The sequence below is a fragment of the Notamacropus eugenii genome, chromosome 1 (genome assembly GCF_028372415.1).
Source record: "Notamacropus eugenii isolate mMacEug1 chromosome 1, mMacEug1.pri_v2, whole genome shotgun sequence".
NCBI lineage: Eukaryota > Metazoa > Chordata > Mammalia > Diprotodontia > Macropodidae > Notamacropus > Notamacropus eugenii.
The window spans coordinates 629,475,636-629,496,287 of record NC_092872.1 but is presented as its reverse complement, the minus strand read 5'-3'; the positions used below and the strand labels follow the sequence as shown (position 1 = coordinate 629,496,287).

General features: G+C 37.7%; 1 pseudogene; it reads right to left on the bottom strand.

Annotated features, from left to right (window-relative positions):
- Positions 1-646: 646 nt before the first annotated feature.
- LOC140519310 (small ubiquitin-related modifier 2 pseudogene) overlaps positions 647-20,652 on the bottom strand; it is a 43,021-nt pseudogene continuing 23,015 nt past the window's right edge.

Sequence of the window (20,652 nt, the reverse complement as noted above, 5' to 3'; positions counted from 1 at the left end):
GCCTCATCTGTCAAATGAGCATGAAAAGGAAATGGCAAAACACTCCAATATCTTTGCCAAGAAAATCCAAAATGAGTTCACAAAGAATCAAACAAGCCTGAAAAAGAGTGTTCCTGATTTCAGGCTCACCCAGTGCTCCATCCATTGCACCACATTGCTGCCCTTCTCCTTACAAGGTGCAAAATGACAGAAGGGTTGGGGAACATGATCAGGACAATAGAAGTGAAAAGCATATTTACTGGTTGTGAAGTCAGAGGACAAGAGTTCAGGATTCTGGTCTACCCCTCTGTTTCCTTTTTTTTTTTTTTTTTTAAACAAGAAGTTTATTTAAACAACAAGATGTTTGACTTAAAGGGAAAACTATCTAGGATCAATTTCTTTATAGTAATTTATCCCTACTGAGAGACAGAGATTGCCCTACATGTAACAGCTATGTACAAAAAAGTTATAAAATCGTCCTTGGTTTTACAATGATAAAAGAAAAACATTGAAATTATCCAATCAAACAAGGTATGCAAGGATTTTTTTTGTAGGTTTTTTTTTGTTGTTGTTAAACAGTGAGAGCAAAATAACTTACTGGAATATAAAGATAAAAGTTGAATGAGCATGCTACTAATGGAGAAAAGGGATATTTTCACAGAACCAGTTTGTTTTTTCCCTTCCCCATCTCCATTTGATGCTGATCAAAACATACCATCAGCCATTTAGTTAAAAAAAAAAAAAATACGCATTATGCCTGTGCACATACACCAGTTACTTTATGTACAATAAAGGAATGGGGGAAGGGAATCAAAGAAGAGAGAAAACTATACTGCAGTAGTCAGGATGTGGATGAACCAAATCTTGGTTTTCTAATTGTGAATGTATTGTCTTCCTTGGGAGCACAGTTCTGGAGTACAGTTGTAGATTTTCTTTTTAGTAAGCGCCTCCTGTCTGCTGTTGGAATACATCAATTGTATCTTCATCCTCCATTTCCAACTGTGCAGGTGTGTCTGTTTCATTGACTGGTTGCCCATCAAATCAGAATCTGATCTGCCTCATTGACAAACCCTGTCGTTCACAATAGGCTTTCATTAGTTTACTAAGTGGTGTGTGCCTCTTAATCTTAAATTGCACCACCGAACCATCGTGCCCTGCCACCTTCAAATTAATGTGGTCGTTGTTTTCAGTCTTGACTCCTTCCTTCGGCTTCTCGTCGGCCGTGGCGAGTCCGGGGGTCTCCTCAGCCGCCGCTTCACAAAAGAGGCACCAGGACGGTCCGCTCCAAGGGAACGGGGGGAGAAGCAGCAGCGGCAGGAGCAGGAGCAGGAGGAGGAGGAGGAGGAGGAGGAAGAGGATGGTTGTGATGGTGAGGAAGAGGAGGAGGAGAAGGAGGAGGAGGAGAGCTACCCCTCTGTTTCTTAACTGGTACCAAGTGTTTTTGATAATTGCTGCTTTATAATACAATTTGAGATCTGGTAGCACTAGGCCACCTTCCCTAGCATTTCTTTTCATTAGTCCCCTTGATATTCTGGACCTTTTGTTCCTCCAGATGAATTTTGATATTATTCCTTCTAGCTCCAGAAAATAATTATCTGATAGTTTGATTGGTACGGCACTGAATAAGTAAATCAATTTAGGTAGAATTGTCATTTTTATTATATTGGCTCAGGCTACCCATGAGCAAATGATGTTTTTCCACTTACTTAGATCTGACTTTATTTGTGCACAAAGTGTTTTGTAATTGTGTTCATATAGTCCCTGGGTTTGTTTTGGCAGATAGACTCCCAGATATTTTATGGTGTCTATCATAGCTTTAAATGAGATTTCTCTTTCTATCTCTTGCTGTTAGGTTTTGTTACTAATATATAGAAATGCAGAAGATTTGTGTGGGTTTATTTTGTAACCTGCAACTTTGCCAAAGTTGTTTATTATTCCAAGTAGTTTTTTTAATTGATTCTCTAAGTATATCATTATATCATCTGCAGAGAGTGATAACTTAGTTTCTCCTTTGCCTATTCTTATTCTTTCAATTTCTTTGTCTTCTCTAATTGCTACAGCTAACATTTCTAGTGGTATATTGAATAACAGTGGTGATACTGGACATCCTTCTTCCACCCCTGATCTTATTGGAAATGCATCTAGCTTGTCCCCATTGCATATAATGTTTGCTGATGGTTTTAGGTAGATACTGCTTATTATTTTATGGAAAGTTCCATTTATTCCTATGCTTCCCAGTGTTTTCAATGTTTTCAATAGGAATGGGTGTTGTATTTTGTCAAAAGCTTTTTCTGCTTCTTTTGAGAAAATCATGTGGTTTCTGTTAGTTTTGTTGTTGATATGATCAATAAAGCTAATAGTTTTCCTAATATTGAACCAGCCCTGCATTCCTGGTATAAATCCTACCTGAGCATAATGTATTATTCTCGTGATAAGTTGCTATATTTTTTTTTTGCTAATATCTTATTTAAAATTTTGACATCTATATTCATTAGAGAAATTGGTCTATAATTTTCTTTCTCTGTTTTGTCTCTTCCTGGTTTAGGTATCAGAACCATATTTGTATCATAAAAAGAATTTGGTAGGACTCCTTCTTCCCCAATTTTCCCAAAAAGTCTATACAGTATTGGAATTAACTGTTCTTTAAATGTTTGATAGAATTCACTTGTAAATCCATCTGACCCTGGAGATTTTTTCCTAGGAAGTTCACTGATGGCTTGTTCAATTTCTTTTTCTGAGATGGGGTTATTTAAGTATTCAACTTCTACTTCTGTTAGTCTGGGCAATATATGTCTTTTAAAATAATCATCCACTCATTTAGATTTTTGATTTTATGGGCATACAGTTTGGCAAAGTAATTTCTTATTATTGTTTTAATTTCCTCCTCATTGGAGGTGAGTTCACCCTTTTCATTTTTGATATTGGTAATTTGGTTTTCTTCTTTCTTTTTTTAATCAAATTGAGAAAAGGTTTATCAATTTTACTGGCTTTTTTCACAAAACCAACTCCCAGTTTTATTTATTAGTTCAATAGTTTTCTTAATTTCAGTTTTGTTAATCTCTCCTTTGCTTTTCAGTATTTCTAATTTGGTATTTACTCAGGGATTTTCAATTTGCTCTTTTTCTAGCTTTTTCAGCTGCATGCCCAAGTCGTTGATCTCCTCTTTCTATTTTATTCATATAGGCATTCAAAGATATAAAACTTCACTGAAGAACTGCTTCTTCAATATCCCATAAAATTTGGGAGATTGTCTCATTATTGTCATTCTCTTGAATGAAGTTGTTTTTCCAATTAGATATTTTACATGTTCTTCTATCTTTTCATCCTTTAGATTCTGTTTGACTGATCCTTGATGTCTCATAGAGTCATTAGCTCCTACTTGTCTAATTCTAAATTTTATCAAATTGTTTTCCTCAACCTTTTCATCTCCTTTTCCATCTGTCCAATTATTTCTTTAAGGAGTTATTTTTCCTAGTTAGGTTTTGTACTTCCATTCCCATTTGTCCAATTTTCCTTTTTAAGGAGCTGTTCTCTTCAGTGAATTCTTTTTTCATATTTTTAAAATCATTGGCCAGTTTTTCTTCCATTTCTCTAATTTGGCTTTTAAAATCCTTCTTCAGTTCTTCCAAGAATGCTTTTTAGGCTTGAGACCAGTTCATATTCCCTTCTGAAGTTTCATATGGGAGTACAGTCTCAATGCTGACCTCTTTGGTATTCACGTTTTGGTACTTGTCCCCATAGAAAGATTCTATGATCTTTTCTTTTCTACTTTGTTTCTTACTCATGATGATCACCCTTTTCCTCTGCTTCTGAGGCACAAGGGGCCCTGTCCCACAGTTCTTGTGCCTTGAACTTGAGACTTTGTGTGTTATGGCCTCTGGTTCTTTCAGCTAGAAGCTAAAATGCTTCAGCTTACCTGGTGCTGAGCTGGCTGGTGTTGGAAAGCAGAGGCCAGGTGAAGTCTTTCTGTATTTCCCCAGTGTTACCCTGGAGCTAACTGCATTAAGTGTGGAGGAGGGGGTGGTCTGGCCACAGGCAGTCTCCTCTGCTAAGCTAGAGTATAAGTAAGCTCAGTGGTTGATGCACGCATCTGCACTAGTGTCTTCCCGATTCCCCTGGGGTGCCGAGGCATGCCTGGGGCCCTGGTGTTGGTGGTGAGGGCTCCACCCCTCTGGGGCTCAGGATCACCTCCTGGTTTGCTGAGGTGGAGCTGTCTGGGACAGCTCTGGTCCTGCACTGGTCCCATTCAGTCATAGCAAGAGGGACCCCCTTTGCAATTTTCCTAGCCTCATGTGCTAAGAGACTGTTTACCCCTTTGACTGATCCCACTGTTCCAGAATTTTTCCTGGGGAGATATTTTATGGATCTTTCAAGGTCAACAAGGAGAGGGGTAGAGCACTTACCAATCACTCTACCATCCTGGCTCCTGGAAATCTACTTCCTTCTTTTTTCTTTCCTTTCTTCCTTCCCTCTCTTAATGTCTTCCTTCCTTTTTTCCTTCCTTCTTTCTTTCCTTCCTTCCTTTACTTTCTTGATTTCTTCCTTCCTTCCTTGAATTTACACCTTACATTGCTCTTGTATTTGTATAACATTCCTTTCTGAGAATCTACAAATTTACTTAGAATTTTTAGAATATTTCTGTAGAAAGAAGGCAGAAGTCATTAACTTCTTTTTAGAGGTGAAGAAAGCTAAGGTTCAAAGAGGGTATTACTTGTCCAAGTGCCCATGTATACAAGTATAAATATGTCAGTGGTAGAACTGGGACTGGAAGAATTTGGGTACCCTGGATTCTAGCTTCCAGCTCCCTCTCCTTGCTACTTCTGGAGCCATTGTTTCCATTTTCTGATGCTACTACTCCTTTATGTTCTTTCTTCTCTTGATGACCTAAAATATATGCCTTATCTCTGGCTGTGAACTAAGGGAACATAGCATTTAGAGCTGGAAAAAAAATATTAGAGAAAATATACAGATAATAGAGAGGTACAGTGGAAGGACTTTTGGATTTGGGTTCAGGTTCAAATCTTGCCTCTGTCATTTACCACCTGTGTGACCTTGGACAAGTTACTCAACCAGTAAGGATCTCAGTTTCCTAATCTATAAAATGAACCAGAGTAGATGGTCTTTGGGATCCTTTCTTTGCTCTAAATCTATTATCCAACCCCTTTATTGCATAGATGATGAAACTAAGGCAGTTACATTTGAGAACTTACTCAATCTGACACTGATAATAAGAAGCAGAGAGTTCACATGAGTGGTGTACTAGTAAATACTCAACAAATAGCTCTCTGGGTGGAAAGGAAGGAGGGGAATATATGCATAGAACATTTTTAAATTTAGTCTGCATTACTAACATTTTCTACCACTTTACCAAGTCTAGACATCCACAAAACAATAAATTAAGTCCCAATTTATAAAGAATTTGCTGAATTTCCAAGGCTCACACTAAAAATTTTGCAAGCCAGTTTGAGTTAGCTCTAGTATGTTCATGTTTCAGACCCAGATTCTGTGACTCCAAATTTCACCATACTGTGTTTCTTTACAGCAAAGAGGAGCCCCCAGCACTAGGATGAGCTTAGAGAATAAGAAAGTTTATGAATATGATCTAGGTCTCAGCTGTGAACATCAGTTTCCTTTCCCAATCCCACTTTCCTTACAAATCAGTTTTCAGGGCCCTTGTATGTTGATTTTCTGGTTTTGGCCTCCCCAAGGGCAACTACTTGTGACTTGTGAACTTGCCCAGATGGAAGGTAGATAGGAACCTCAGACCCTCTCTAAGAGAGTTTCATCATGTTCTGTTAGATGCAGCTGTTAATGCTGCCTCCCTTCTGACCTGGGATATTTCTTTATAGGCTCTTTCATATGGCTTCAATTGCTTCTCATTTCTGTGAGAGATATTATAATACCCACATGAATTCCAAGCAATCAGGGTAGTTTGACGCACATGCAAAATTACCTGTGATAGATTCTCATTCAAGAGTCTATCAATTACCACCCTGCCACCAATGAAAAGCCTAAAAGGAAAAAACCATCATTTCCTCTCCACTGAACTAGGGCTTATTAGCCTCTTATAAGCTGCTCTGTGGTGTTGTAAGGACATTGGCCAAATACTAAGTTCTGTTCCCATTTATGACAAAAATAGTGTCATTGCCCAGGGTCTAATCTTAGCTGAAGGGACTGCCTCCCTACATGTTAGACCATAACTCACAATATAGGGCAGTGTAATAGGAAAAGCTCTGATCCTGGGTTTGAGAACTGGATCTGTGTCTCACTAGTTGTATGACCCTGGGCAAGTTACTTACCCCCTTCAGGGGATAAAGGAGGTAGAGGGGAACTCCATGGTCTCTAACGTCCCTTTCAGATTTAATCTATGCTCATCCTCCACAGGATTGAGGAACATTTTTCAAGAAGCTTAATGTCTCTGTTTTGTCTTAAACTTGATATTAATAACCAGCGTTAATACTAGATCTCATTTCTTATTGTGCTTTATTCTTCACAACCCCTTCACTCATAACAACCCAAAGAAAGTCATCAGAAGTTTAATCCTTATTCCCATTTTGCAGATAAGGAAACCGATGACCAGGGAGTGTATTTTTTCTCAATGAGAGCATATTTATATCAATTAATAGCTTCACAAAAATACATACCTTTGAATAGCAAAACATAGGAAGTTTAAATATCATTACCCAAGGTCACAAAGTGAGTGAATATCTGAGGCTGGATTAGGTCCTCAGTCTTCCTAAATCCAAGTCCAGTATTTTATCCATTACACCATGCCCTTTCTCTCAAATATCCCACAAAAGTTCAAATGGAAAAGGAAGTCCTCAAGAAATTCCTTCAAGATGCTAATACTCTCCAGACATTCAACTGAATTTAATTCAGCAAATCAGATACTGTACCTGGTGCTAAGAATATAAAACAAAAATTAAACAATCCTTGCCCTTCATTCTACTGGTAGAATATATATATATATGTACAAACTATATTTAAAACAAATACTCAAAGTAATTTGAGGAGAGGGGTGGAGAGAACTCTAAACCGGGGCAATCAGGAAAAGCCTTGGATAGAAGGTGGCAGCTGAATTGAGCCTTCAAGTCAGAGATTTCTAGGATTGGAGAATCATAGGTGAACAAGTAAAGGAAGAGAGAGATGTCCCTGTTTGGAAATGACACTGTGCTGCTATATTGTGCCCCAAAATTCTATTAGGGATTCCTCTAGGAGATTCACTCAAAAGATATCCATACAAGAAAAACCAAATGGATAAAAATGCCTAGTGTCCAGACTATAATATACAGTTAATTGAGAAACCTACTGAATTATTTGATCAACACATATATTTTGGACAGGAACTGAAAATGAGAGATGAGTTAGGTTTAAGACTGAATAAGAAGATAATGGGCTAGACAGAATTTGAGGAATTATGTAGAGCTTTCAACATTCTCAAATACTCCTATCCACAATTATCCATTGTTTTTATATCATTCTCCTACTGATATTTAGAAATTAATTTGGAAAATTACAATTTCCAAAACTATCAAAATTATGGGTGATCCTAAGGGTAATAGAAAGATTACTTACTACCAGCAATGACTTGTGGCCAAGGAAGATCCTTCATATTGCCAGCAACTACTTGTGCAAATAAAGTAGCATAAAAGATGTCACTGAAGAAGTATGGGAGATAAACTGGTCAAGTACCAAGAGTGTGGGATAATGGATAGAGAGCCCAAGCGCTGGACTAGTCAGTCAGTCAATAACCATTTATTAAGTGTGTGCTATGTGCCAGGCACTGTGCTTACCCAAGGAGGTAAAGATGAGGAAGGAAAGCATTACATACATAAGGATGGTCAGGATGATGAGTTGAATACCTGTCTCAGGGCAGTGGCAGCATCAGAGGGAAGAAGGGACTATATTCAAGACATGCTGCAGAGTGAAAATGGACAGACCTCAGCAACATGGAGTTGAGGATGATACCAGGCTTAAAACCTTGGTGGACTGGGATAATGGTGTTGCTCTTGACTGCAATAACAAAGTCTGGAAGTGGGGAAGGTTTGAGGGGAAATATTATGAATTTGGTTTTGGGCAGTTGAATTTAAGATGTCTCCAGAACATCCAGTTCAAGATGTCTAGTAGGCAGCTGGGGATAGAAACTAAAGATAAGAAGAGAGGTTAGGGCCAGATAAATAGATATAAAAATCATTAGCAGAGAAATGATCATTGATGAGAACTGAGGAGATCAGCAATTGAAATACTGTAGAGGGAGAAGGGGGGAAGGGAATAAGTATTTATTAAGGACCTACTATGTGCCAGGCACTGAGCTAAGCACCTTACAAATATTATCTCATTTGATCCTCACAATCAACCTATGAGGTAGATATTATTATAATTGCCACTTTATAGTTCAGGAAACTAAGTCAGGCAGAGATTAAGTGACTTGTCCAGAGCTAATAAATATCTGAAGGTCGAATTTGAACTCAGATCTTTCTGAATCTGGGTTCAGCATTCTATCCACTGAACCACCCAGTTGCCTCTAGGGAGAAGAGAAAAAGTCCCAAAACCTTCAGGACCTGGAGTTAATAGACATTATCTAAAATACTAAATTCTCTGGTTCCTTGCTTATAAAAGTGGAATCATTAAATTCAACCAACAGCACTTGTTAATCCAATTCCAGTCAACAAACATTTGTTAAAGGCCTACCATTTGCCAGGCACTGCACTTCATGCTAGGGATACCAATCATTAAAGAGCTTATAGTTTAATGGGGGAAGACAACACGCAAAAGAAAGCTGAAAGAGATGAGGAGGAGAAAGTCCCAGGTTAAGGATATGCTAGAGAGTCATGTCCAGGATACAAGGAACACAAAAACTAAAAGGAGATGTCCCTGCCCTCATGTGGTTTGTACTCTGTTAGGAAGGAGAGGAGAGGAGAATGTATCATGTACACAGAAAATAATAATGCTAGTTAGCATTTATGTGTGCAGCAGGTCTTTGAGCACATTACTATTATGGAAGCACACCTGATGGGGCTTGCTATGGCATGTTCAGACCTCCTAAAACAGAGGCACTCTTTGTCCCCTACCACATTGTTGCCTATGGCTTCATCTGATTGGCTACATACTGGAACCTTCTGAGTCAATAAAACTAGAGAGAGTTAGCCAGTGGCTCTCTTTCTGCCTTACAATTCTCTTTCCTGCTTCAACCATAGGGCAAAGACCCCAGTTCCTCAACATAGCAGTAGTGAGAGAAGGATTTCTTTCCTCTGTTCTCCTCTTTTATCCCAGCTCCAAGAAATGAGCCTAGAGGAGTTTATTTCTGTTCTGTGTCATTTGTCCTTCTCAGTTCCAGAGACAGGCAAGGATCCTCACTAGAAGTAAGAGTTCAAGCAATGGCAACCTTGGAGCCAGGATTCTAGACAGGAGGTTTTAGCTAGCCACCCCAGCAAGGAAGAAGCCATAGAGCTGGGGACTTGAGCTAAAAGAGTGTATGGGATTTGGAACTGGGACAGGTCTCTATAGGAACTAAACTAAGCTAGGAGTCTAATAATCCCCTCCTCCCCATTCAATTATTCAATCAATAAATTTATATTAAGTACCTACTACGTGCCAAGTACTGTGCTATCCTTAGACACTAAGGTGGAGAGACACTCTGTGTTGTGTATATTTGCGATTTTATTTTTTGAAGTAAAGATTTCTTTGTAAAACTTAGCTGTTAGTGGCTAAATTGAAATGGAGTATAGGAGACTCCCTCTCTTGGGGTATACCATCAGTGGGTGCTGGAGTCACTTGTTGAGAACCTAGACAGGTAACCCTCTTAAGGGTACCAAAAGAATCCTGGGGGTTGGGGTGAAATATTACTTTTCCTTCCAAGCAGTAGGGGTCGCAGTAGTCAGTATTACTTACAGTACTTAAAGATTTACAAGGTACCGTACATGTTATCTAATTTGATCCTTCCGACAATCCTGGAAAGTAGGTATTACTATTATCGCCATTTTACAGTCAAGGAAACTGAAGTATGCAGAGGATAAGTGACTAACCTGTAGTCATACCACTTGTAAATTTCTGCAGCTGTATTTGAACTCTGGTCTTCCTGACTCCAAGTCCAGCAATTTATCTACTGCACCACCTAGATGCCCACTAATAAGTAACTAAGTAAAAAAAAAATCACTATCAATTAGGAGGGTCTGGAAGAACCTCTTTTAGGTGGTTGCATGTGGCCTAAGCCATGAAGTTAATTGTCATTGTTGTTATTAAGTCATATCTGACTCTTTGTGACCACATTCGGGGGTTTTCTTGGCAAAGATACTGAAGTGTTTTGTCATTTTCTTATCCAGTTCATTTTATAGATGAAGAAACAGGGTTAAGTGACTTGCCCAGGGTCACACAGCTAGTAAGTGTCTGAGGCCAGATTTGAACTCAGATGAATCTTCCCGATTCCAAGCCCAGTCCATTTCACCATTTAGCTGCCCCTGAAGTTAATTAGACATGCTAATAGATGGAGATGAGGGGGAAACTCCATTCTAAAGATGGAGGACAAATAGCCTGTGGGAAGGAAATGGAATATTCTTGCTTTGTTAAAGGCCTCGTGGATACAAAGATTTTTCAAATGCAAGGATTGGCAAGCTTAAAAAACTTACATTCTAATTGAGAAGTGGAAGGAAAGAGATCAAAGAGATGGATACCATATGATGCAGGATAGGAAAGGGGCAAAAGAAATATTCTCCCTTAAGCAGCAGAAAGAAGAGGGTGAACTAATTAAGGAGATCAAGATAGAGTTTGGGGATAGGTAGGAGGATCAGGAAAGACCAATGACATGGAAGTCAAGGAAGGAGAGACTGTTCACAGACAGGATGGTCAAGAGTATCAAATATAGAAAGAAAAATTTACTAGATATGGCAATCCAGAGAGGAGTGTGAGCAGTGGTGGGACAGAAGCCTGACAGCAGCAGAAGAAAGAATGGGGTAGTGAGGACATGAAAACAGTGAATGTAAACTTTCCTTTCTGCGATTTTCACAAAGAAGAAGAAGGCAGCTGTAGGATGTTAATTTAGGATGGATGACAAGAGGAAGAGGAAGATTTTTGAAGTTAGGAAAAATCTGGGCAATATTAGTAGACAATGGGGGAAGGCACTAGAAAAGAGACGGGGAAGGAAAGAGGGAGAGAGAGAAAAACAGACAAAGGGATCGACAGACAGAGACCCAGAGAGAAGAGAAGAGGAGTGAATAGAATGAAGGTAACCTATGAAGAGTTTAATTTTGGTATGAAAGTGGGTTCTCTGATTATCCTGACTACCTCATTGAAATGCAAGGAAGGATGCTACGTAAATGGGAGCTATTCTTGTTACATGACCAGATTTCTATTTCTTTTTCATCTCAGGTGCTCTTCTGTGATCCTTCGCCAGCTTATCAATGTACTTTCTTAACTGGTGGACCCAAAAAGGAACACAATACACTAGACATGGTCTGGCCAAGGTACAGAGCAGCAAGAATATCTTTCCCCTCCTTCTGGATACTGAGCTTCTTTTAGTGCAGCCCAAGATCACATTAGCCAAAGCAACGGCTCATCAGAAATGATTTAATGATGCTCCTGCCGCTTCTTCCAGGCAACAAATTGCCAAAATGAGTTCTTGCAAATCTATTAAGATGGAAAATATGGCTGATAATAGATGCAGATCATTCAGGGTGACTAACTAACCTCAGATGTATCATTGGAGTGCACATCCCTGTGACTACTGTGGGTAAATACCAAGAGGCATAATCATGATGCTTAAATTAGGGATCAGCAATTAGTCCTGAAATGTGGGTGGAAAAGAATCACTCAAGGGCCACGTGTGAAAATATAAGAATATTTCTGAAAATTACCTATCCACATCCTACCATATTCTGGCTTCCAAACCCAGCTTGAATTCTATATCTTCTATGAAATCTCCCATGACTATTCCAGTCCTTATTAATGTCACTTTCCTCTGAACTCTGCTAGGACAAAAAAAATCTAGGGCACTTGTCTCATGCAAATTTCCTGTATTTTGTAAGGTGATGCCATTTATCAGTTTGTCCTGCTTCTTATAAAGGCTTGGGAATAAGATTAAATTGTGTGTTCGTCATCCTTCGTTGCTGAAGAAGACCATGCCATCAGAGAAATGATGACATGACTTGCACTTGACTTTGTTTTGAGTGAAGGAGGGCTGTGCAGGTCACCAGCCTCACTTCTCCTCCAGAGCCATCTGAATCCAGTGACCAGATATTCATCAGGATGACTGGAGATGACCCAGGAAGAGGCGATTGGGGTTAAGTTGCCCAAGGTCACACAGCTAGTGAGTGTCAAATGTCTGAGGTGAGATTTGAACTCAGGTCCTCCTGACTCCTACACTGGTGTTCTATCCACTGCACCACCTTGCTGCCCAATAGGATTAAACTGTGTTTTAACAAAGTTCAGAACCATATAATAAAGGAGGGGAGGAGAAGGTGGGGTGCTGCAGGGAAGCAGCCCCAAAAAAACTGTCAGATCATGAGCTTGAGATATCTGACAGTTAACTGGCATAGTGGATAGAATGCTGGGCAAAGAATAAGGAAGATGAGTTCAGATCCAAGCTCAGACACTCACTCTGTAGCTTTAACTCACTTAATTGAACAAGTCACTTAACCTCTACTTCATTTTCTTCAACTGGAAAATGGGAATAATAATAGCACCCACCTCCCAAGGCTGTTATGAGGATCAAATGAAGTAACATCTGCTAGCATGGCACTTGGTACACAGTAGGTACTTAATAAGTGTTTGTTTCCTTCCTACACTACACAATCTTGTTGCTTGATTATATGCATATTGGAGATAAGTGATCCATTCAAGAGTAGATTGTGTTATCTGAGAAGTTTTGTCATTTTAATCTCTTCTTAGATAGACTTTTGAGAGTCCTGTTCCAGTCTAGAACTAACTTAACCGTAGAGTGAGAGCAAATAACTCAACAAAGTTGATTTAACATTAAACCTGACTGTATGAAAAAATTAGGAACTTTTCATTTATATTACATGCTCTATATCCTCCTCATAACCTCTAACATAGAGGCTAAAGGGAAACTTGCTTTTTAGCTATGCTGTCCAAGATAGAATTTAACTAGGCGTCTCAGCACAGCTCCCCAATATCCATAGAAGTAGCATGTCCAAAAAACTGCCCAAGTTTCTCTTCCCAGTAGCGTTCATTAAAAGATATTTCTGGCATAGCTTCAGAGTCTACTCATCTAAAGATTGGCTAATTGAGTTAATATTCTCATTCAAGTTCTGATTGGAAATTTGAAAAGGGATGCCAAGGTTAAGATGCAGAAAAGGAAAGAGATGAAAGTAGAGAGACATGTGGCGGATATTTACATTTTCTTGTTATTTCTCATGAGAAGACTGAGGGCTGTTCAAACAGCTCATTGGAAGATCAATGAGGCTTAGGTTTCTCTCATTTCTGCTTATGTCAGACCAAGTTTTTGTAGATCACAGCCTTTCAGGTAGAATACTGTGGTATTGGACTCGTAGTGAAAGGGCAAGTGATGGTGGAGGCAATCAAGGTAGAGACTCACCTTTCCTATGGCAAGACACACTGCTGGTCCAAGCAGAATCTTTTTTTTTTATTGTTAATGTATTTTTATTACTATTTTATTTGTTTTCAGTGTTCTACAATAACTTCCATATAACTTAGATGTTTCCCCCTTCCTCCCTCTGTTCCCCCCTCCCTCTACCCTCCCTTCCTGAGATGGCACACAATTTTATATAGGTTCTACACATTACGTTCTTATTAAATACATTTTCACCTTAGTCATGTTGCATAGAAGAATGAAAATGAATGGGAGAAGTCATAAAACAAACCAAAACGCAATACAAAAGAAAATGATCTGCTATATTCTGCAAATTCCATAGTTCTTTCTCTGCATGTGGAGGACATTTTGCCTTGAGACCACTGAGAATTTTTTAAGTCCTTGCATTGCAATGAAGTTCTAAGTCCACTAGAAAAAATCCTAGCACATTGTGCTTGTTTCTGTGTAGAAAATTCTCCTGGTTCTGCTCCTTTCACTCAGCATCAGTTCATATAAGTCCTTCCAGGCCTCTCTGAAGACTTCCTGTTCATCATTTCTTATAGTGCAATAGTATTCCATTACATTCATATACCACAATTTATCCAGCCATTCCCCAATTGATAGGCATCCCCTTGATTTCCAGTTTTTGACCATCACAAAGAGTGTTGCTATAAATATTTTTGTACATGTGAGATTCTTTCCCATTTTTATGATCTCTTGGGGATACAGTCCTAGAAGCAGCATTGCTTCCCTAGCATTTCTTTTCATTAGTCCCCTTGATATTCTGGACCTTTTGTTCTTCCAGATGAATTTTGATATTATTTTTTCCAGCTCTACAAAATAATTATCTGATAGTTTGATTGGTATGACACTGAATAAGTAAATTAATTTAGGTAGAATTGTCATTTTTATTATATTGGCTTGGCCCACCCACAAGAAATTGATGTTTTTACCACTAACTTAGATCTGACTTTATTTGTGCAAAAAGTGTTTTGTAATTGTGTTCACATAGTCCCTGGGTTTGTTTTGGCAGATATACTCCCAGACATTTTATAGTGTCTACCATAGCTTTAAATGGGATTTCTCTTTCTTTCTCTTGCTGTTGGGCTTTGTTAGTAATCTATAGAAATGAAGATTTGTGTGGGTTTATTTTGTAACCTGCAACTTTGCCAAAGTTGTTTATTATTTCAATTGGTTTTTTACTTAATTCTCTGGGATTCTCTAAGTATATCATCATATCATCTGCAAAGAGGGATAACTTAATTTCTTCTTTGCCTATTCCAATTCCTTCAATTTCTTTTTCTTCTCTTATTGCTACAGCTAACATTTCTAGTACCATATTGAATAATAGTGGTGATAATGGACATTCTTGTTTCACCCTTGAGCTTATTGGAAATGCATCTAGCTTATCCCCATTGCATATAAAGCTTCCTGGAGGTTTTAGGTAGATACTGCTTATTATTTTATGGAAAGTTCCACTTATTCCTATGTTCTCCAGTGTTTTCAATAGGAATGAGTGTTGTAATTGGTCAAAAGCTTTTTCTGCATCTGTTGAGATAATCATGTGGTTTCTGTTAATTTTGTTGTTGATATGAGTAATAATGTTAATAGTTTTCCTAATATTGAACCAGCCCTGCATTCCTGGTATAAATCCTACTTGATCATAATATATTATTCTCGTGATACATTGCTGCAATCTTTTTGCTAAAATTTTATTTAAAATTTTTGCATCTATATTCATTAGAGAAATTGGTCTATAATTTTCTTTCTCTGTTTTGACTCTTCCTGGTTTAGGTGTCAAAACCATATTTGTATCATAAAAAAAATTTGGAAAGACTCCTTCTTCCCCAATTTTCCCAAGTAGAGTATATATTATTGGAATTAACTGTTCTTTAAATGTTTGATAGAATTCACTTGTAAATCCATCTGACCCTGGAGATTTTTTCCTAGGGAGTTCGTTGATGGCTTGTTCAATGTCTTTTTCTGAGATGGAGTTATTTAAGTATTCAGCTTCCTCTTCTGTTAGTCTGGGCAATTTATATCTGTTAAAATAATCACACATCTCATTTAGATTTTAGAATTTATGGGCATACAGTTGGGCAAAGTAATTTCTTATTATTGTTTTAATTTCCTCCTCATTGGAGGTGAGTTCACCCTTTTCATTTTTGATATTGGTAATTTGGTTTTCTTCTTTCTTTTTTTAATCAAATTGACAAGAGGTTTATCAATTTTATTGGCTTTTTTCACAAAACCAACTCCTAGTTTTATTTATTAGTTCAATAGTTTTCTTAATTTCAGTTTTATTAATCTCTTCTTTGGTTTCCAGTATTTCTAATTTGGTATTTACTTGAGGATTTTCAATTTGTTCTTTTTCCAGCTTTTTCAGCTGCATGCCCAATTTATTGATCTCCTCTTTCTCTATTTTATTCATGTAGGCACTTAGGGCAGCTAGATGGTGCAGTGGATGGAGTACCAGTGCAGGAGTCAGGAGGACCTGAGTTCAAATCTCACCTCAGACTCTTGACACTCACTAGCTGTATGACCTTGGGCAAATCACTTAACCCCATTTGCCTCTCCCTGGGTCATCTTCAGTCATCCTGATGAATAGCTGGTCACTGAATTCAGATGGCTCTGGAGGAGAAGCGAGGTTGGTGACCTGCACAGCCCTCACTCAAAACAAAGTCAAGTGCAAGTCACGTCTTCATTTCTCTGATGGCATGGTCTTCTTCGGCAATGAAGGAAGAGCACATTTACTCTTACAGGTAGGCACTCAAAGATGTAAAACTCCCCCTAAGACCTGCTTTTGCAGTATCCCATAAAATTTGGTAGGTTGACTCTTTATTGTCATTCTCCTGAATGAAGTTGTTGATTGTTTCTATAATTTGTTATTTAACCCACTCATTCTTTAGAATTAGATTGTTTAGTTTCCAATTAGTTTTTGGTTTATGTTTCCATGGCCTTTGATCCAAGTGGAATCTTTAATGATTATTTGTGGGCAGTCCTATCATACCTATCCATGTCCCTATAGAGTGAAAATGACTCCAGTACAGTCACTTGACTAGAGATGCAATACTCTTAACTTTATATCCTTAAGGGCTGGGAGATTTGGGGGATGATGATTGCATTTGCTGAAATTTATAAAATTTATCATTTTTCTTGATGTCACTGTGCTTTGTATTTTAGTGAAATTTAGTTCTTGTTCTCAGCATAATATAATAATCTACATTCGGCCTCGTATAACAGGGAGATTCAGTCAAATGGGGGCTCATAGCATTATTGTGAGTAGTTTTAAACCCCAAATGGGTAGATATCCAGAGCAGCAATTTAGGAAATTATTTTAGTGTTTCTACCATGTACTGTGAGAGAGAGATGAAGGATCAATAACAGTCAGAACACACAGCCTAACGTCCCTCAGCATTCTCTCACACTTTCACCAAATTGCCTATCACCAGCTGGGACTATACATCCCAACCTTAACATTCACTGATTCTCTCTAACATGCTCCACTACTGAAACAGTGGTCCTTCTCACCAAGGGCTATTTTTCTACATGTACCCTTGATTCCATCTCCCCCAGTGGGTTGCCCCTACAACCACCCACCCTTCTATCATCTTCAATCTCTTTGTTACTGTTGGTTCATCACCACTGCCTGAAGATATGCATATGTTTCTCCCATTAAAAAAAATAACTCTCCAAAATCCACATCACACACATAAGCTATCCTCCTACATTATATCTTTCCTCCCTCTCTCAGTCAAAAAAAAAAAAAAAAGAAAAACTTTTCTATACTCACAGCCTCCACTTCCTCTTCTCCCACTAATTTCTCAAAACCCTTGACATCTGGAGTTTAACTCACTCCACTGAAACTGCTCTCTCCAAAATTAAAAATGACCTCTTTTAAGAATTTCCTGTTTCTCTCAATCCCTCTCAATACCACAGTAGAGAAGACCACAATTTAACACAGATATATACATATATGTACATATGTATATACATGTAAAGCTATATTATGCAAACTTCTATTCTTTCTCTGGAGGTAAATAGCACCTTCCTTCATAGGTCCCTGGTAGATGATTTGAATATTTATAATACTCAAAATAGCTTAGTTGTTCACAGTTATTCTTCAAACAATATTGCTGTTACTGTATACAGCATTCTCTTGGTTCTATTTATTTCACTCTTCATTATTTCATTCAAGTTTTTCCATGCTTTTCTAAAATCAACCTGCTCATCATTTTTTACAGCACAATAGTATTCCATCACAATCATAACCGTAATTTTTTTTAGCCATTTCCCAATTGATGGGCATTCCCTCAATTTCTAGTTCTTTGCCATCACAAAGAAAACTGCTTTAAATATTTTAGAACATATAGATTCTTTTCATTTATCTCTGATCGCCTTGAGAAATAGACCTAATAGTGGCATTGCTGGGTCAAAGTTTTATAAGTTGAACATAATTTCAGATTGCTTTCAAAAATGGTTGGATCAGTTCACAGTTCTACCAATGGGATATTAGTGTCCCAATTTTTCCACACTCCCCCCAACATTTGTCATTTTCCCCTTCTATTGTTTTAGCCAGTCTGATAGGTATGAGACGACATCTCAAAAATTGCTTTAATTGGCATTTCTCTAATCAATAGTGAGAGCATTTTTTCATATGACTTTAATTTCTTCATCCCAAAACTGCCTGTTCATATCTTTTGACCATTTATCAATTGGGCAATGACTCATAATCTTATAAATTTGACAAAGTTCTTTATATATTTAGGATACAAGACCGTTGTCTAAGAAACTATAAAAAAAAGTTTTTCCCCAATTTTCTGCTTTCCTTCCAATCTTGGCTACATTGGTTTTATTTGTACAAAACCTATTTAATTTAAAATAATCAAAATTATCCATTTTATATCTCACAGTGCACTCTAGCTCTTATTTATTCATAAATTCTTCTCCTCTCCATAAGTCTGATAGGTAATGTGTTCCATTAATTTACTTATAATATCTCCCTTTCTATCTAGGTCATGTATCCATTTTGACCTTATCTCAGTAAATGGTATAAAACATTGGTCAAATATGTAGTTTCTGCCAGACTGATTTCCAGTTTTTACAACAATATTTACCAACTTACCCCAAAAGCTTAAATCACTACATCCATCCAACACAAGATTACTATAATCATTTAGTACCATGTACTGTATTTCTACTCTGTTCTACAGAACCACCTCTATATTTCTAAGCCAGTCCCAGATAGTTTTGATCTGGTACTGCTAAACCTCCTTCCTTTACATTTTTTTCATCAATTCCTTTGATATTCTTGACCTCTTGTTCTTCCAGATGAATTTCATTATTATTTTTTCTAGCTCAATTAAACAATTTTTGGTAATTTAATTGGGATGGCACTGAATAAGTAGATTAGTTTAGGTAAAATCTCCATTTTTTATTATATTGGCTCTGTTCACCCAATTATTTAAATCTGACCTTATTTGCATAAAAAGTATTTTATAATTATGTTCAGGTAGTTCTTGGTATTGTCTTGGCAGGTATACTCCCAGGAATCTTATTCTGTCTGTTGTTATTTTAAATGGATTATTTCTTACTATTTCTTTTTACAGGGTTTTGTTGGTGATATATAGAAATGATGATGAGTTTCAATGACCTCTTAATTACCAAATCTGATGCCTTTTTCTCAACTCTCACCCCCTGGACCTCTCTCCAGGATTTGATGGAGTTGACCAACAGTGCTCTCTACCCTTTCTGTGTTGTTGACTTTAATGCTTCCCATCAAGTTATCATCTTTATGCAGATGCTCCTAGATCTATATATCCAACCCTATACTCTATTCTAAATTCCAGTCCCATATCACCAGCTACCTATATGACATTTCAAATGAGCTGATCTAATTGACATTTCAGACTCAAACTAGAACTCATCTTTCTCTCCCAACGCACACCTTTTTTTTTTTTAACTTCCATCTTACTGTAGAAAGTATGCCACTCTTCCAGTCTTTCAGGCTTGCAATCTTTGATTCAACCTTGTCTTCTTACTCTCTTTCACCTTACATACCCAATCAATTGCCAAGTCACGTTGATTCTAACTGCAGAACAACTCTCACATCTGTTCCCTTCTCTTTATTCACATAGCCACCAACCCAGTTCAGACTCTCATCACTTCTCACCTGGTTTATTGAAATAACTTCCTAAATGGTCCCCCTGACTTGAGTCTCTCCTCACTCTAATCCATTTGCATATAGCTATCAAAGTAATTTTCCTAAAGCACAGGTCTGACCATGTCATTTCCTGCTTAGTAAAATCCACTGACTCCCTATTACCTTGAGGGTCAATTATTAAACTCTTCTGCTTGGCCTCTGAGACCTGTCATAATCTTTCCAGTCAATATATTTACTTCCCTTTACTTCATCTAAGTCCAGTCAAATTGTCCTTCTTCATGCCCTTCACACTCAACATTCCACCTTTCATCTTATTGCCTTTATACTGGCCATCTGCTAAGCCTGAATATACTACCTCTTCACCCTATTTCCTTCAAAATTCAGCTCAAATATAACCTGCTACATGACTCCTATCCTGTTAACCTGTTGTGCCTTCCTCCAAATTTACATTGTATTAATTTTATATATTATATATATACATATATATAATTTTATATACTTTATTTTAAATGCTATCTCCCCCAATACAATGTAAGTTCCTTGAGTGGAGGTAATATTTCATTTTTGTCTTTATATCTCCATTGTTTCACACAGCCCTTGGCATGTTATAGTTCTTTACTAAATGTTCCTTAATTGATTAAATAGGGGCAGTCAAGTGGCTCAGTGGATAGAATGCCAAGCCTGGAATCTGGAAGACCTGAGTTCAAACCTAGCCTCAGACATCTACTAGCTGTGGATCCCTGGACAAGTCATTTAATCTCAATTCCTCAGTTGTAAAGTAAGAATGATAATAGCACCTATACCCACACCCAGCATCATGGTAAGGATCAAAAGACATAATATTGGTAAAGTTAGCACAGTGACTGCCACATAATAGGCACTATATAAATGTTACTTATTATTGTTAATACTAGAGATTTGCCTCAGACACTAAGAAGTTAAACAATTTGCCCAGAATCACACAGAC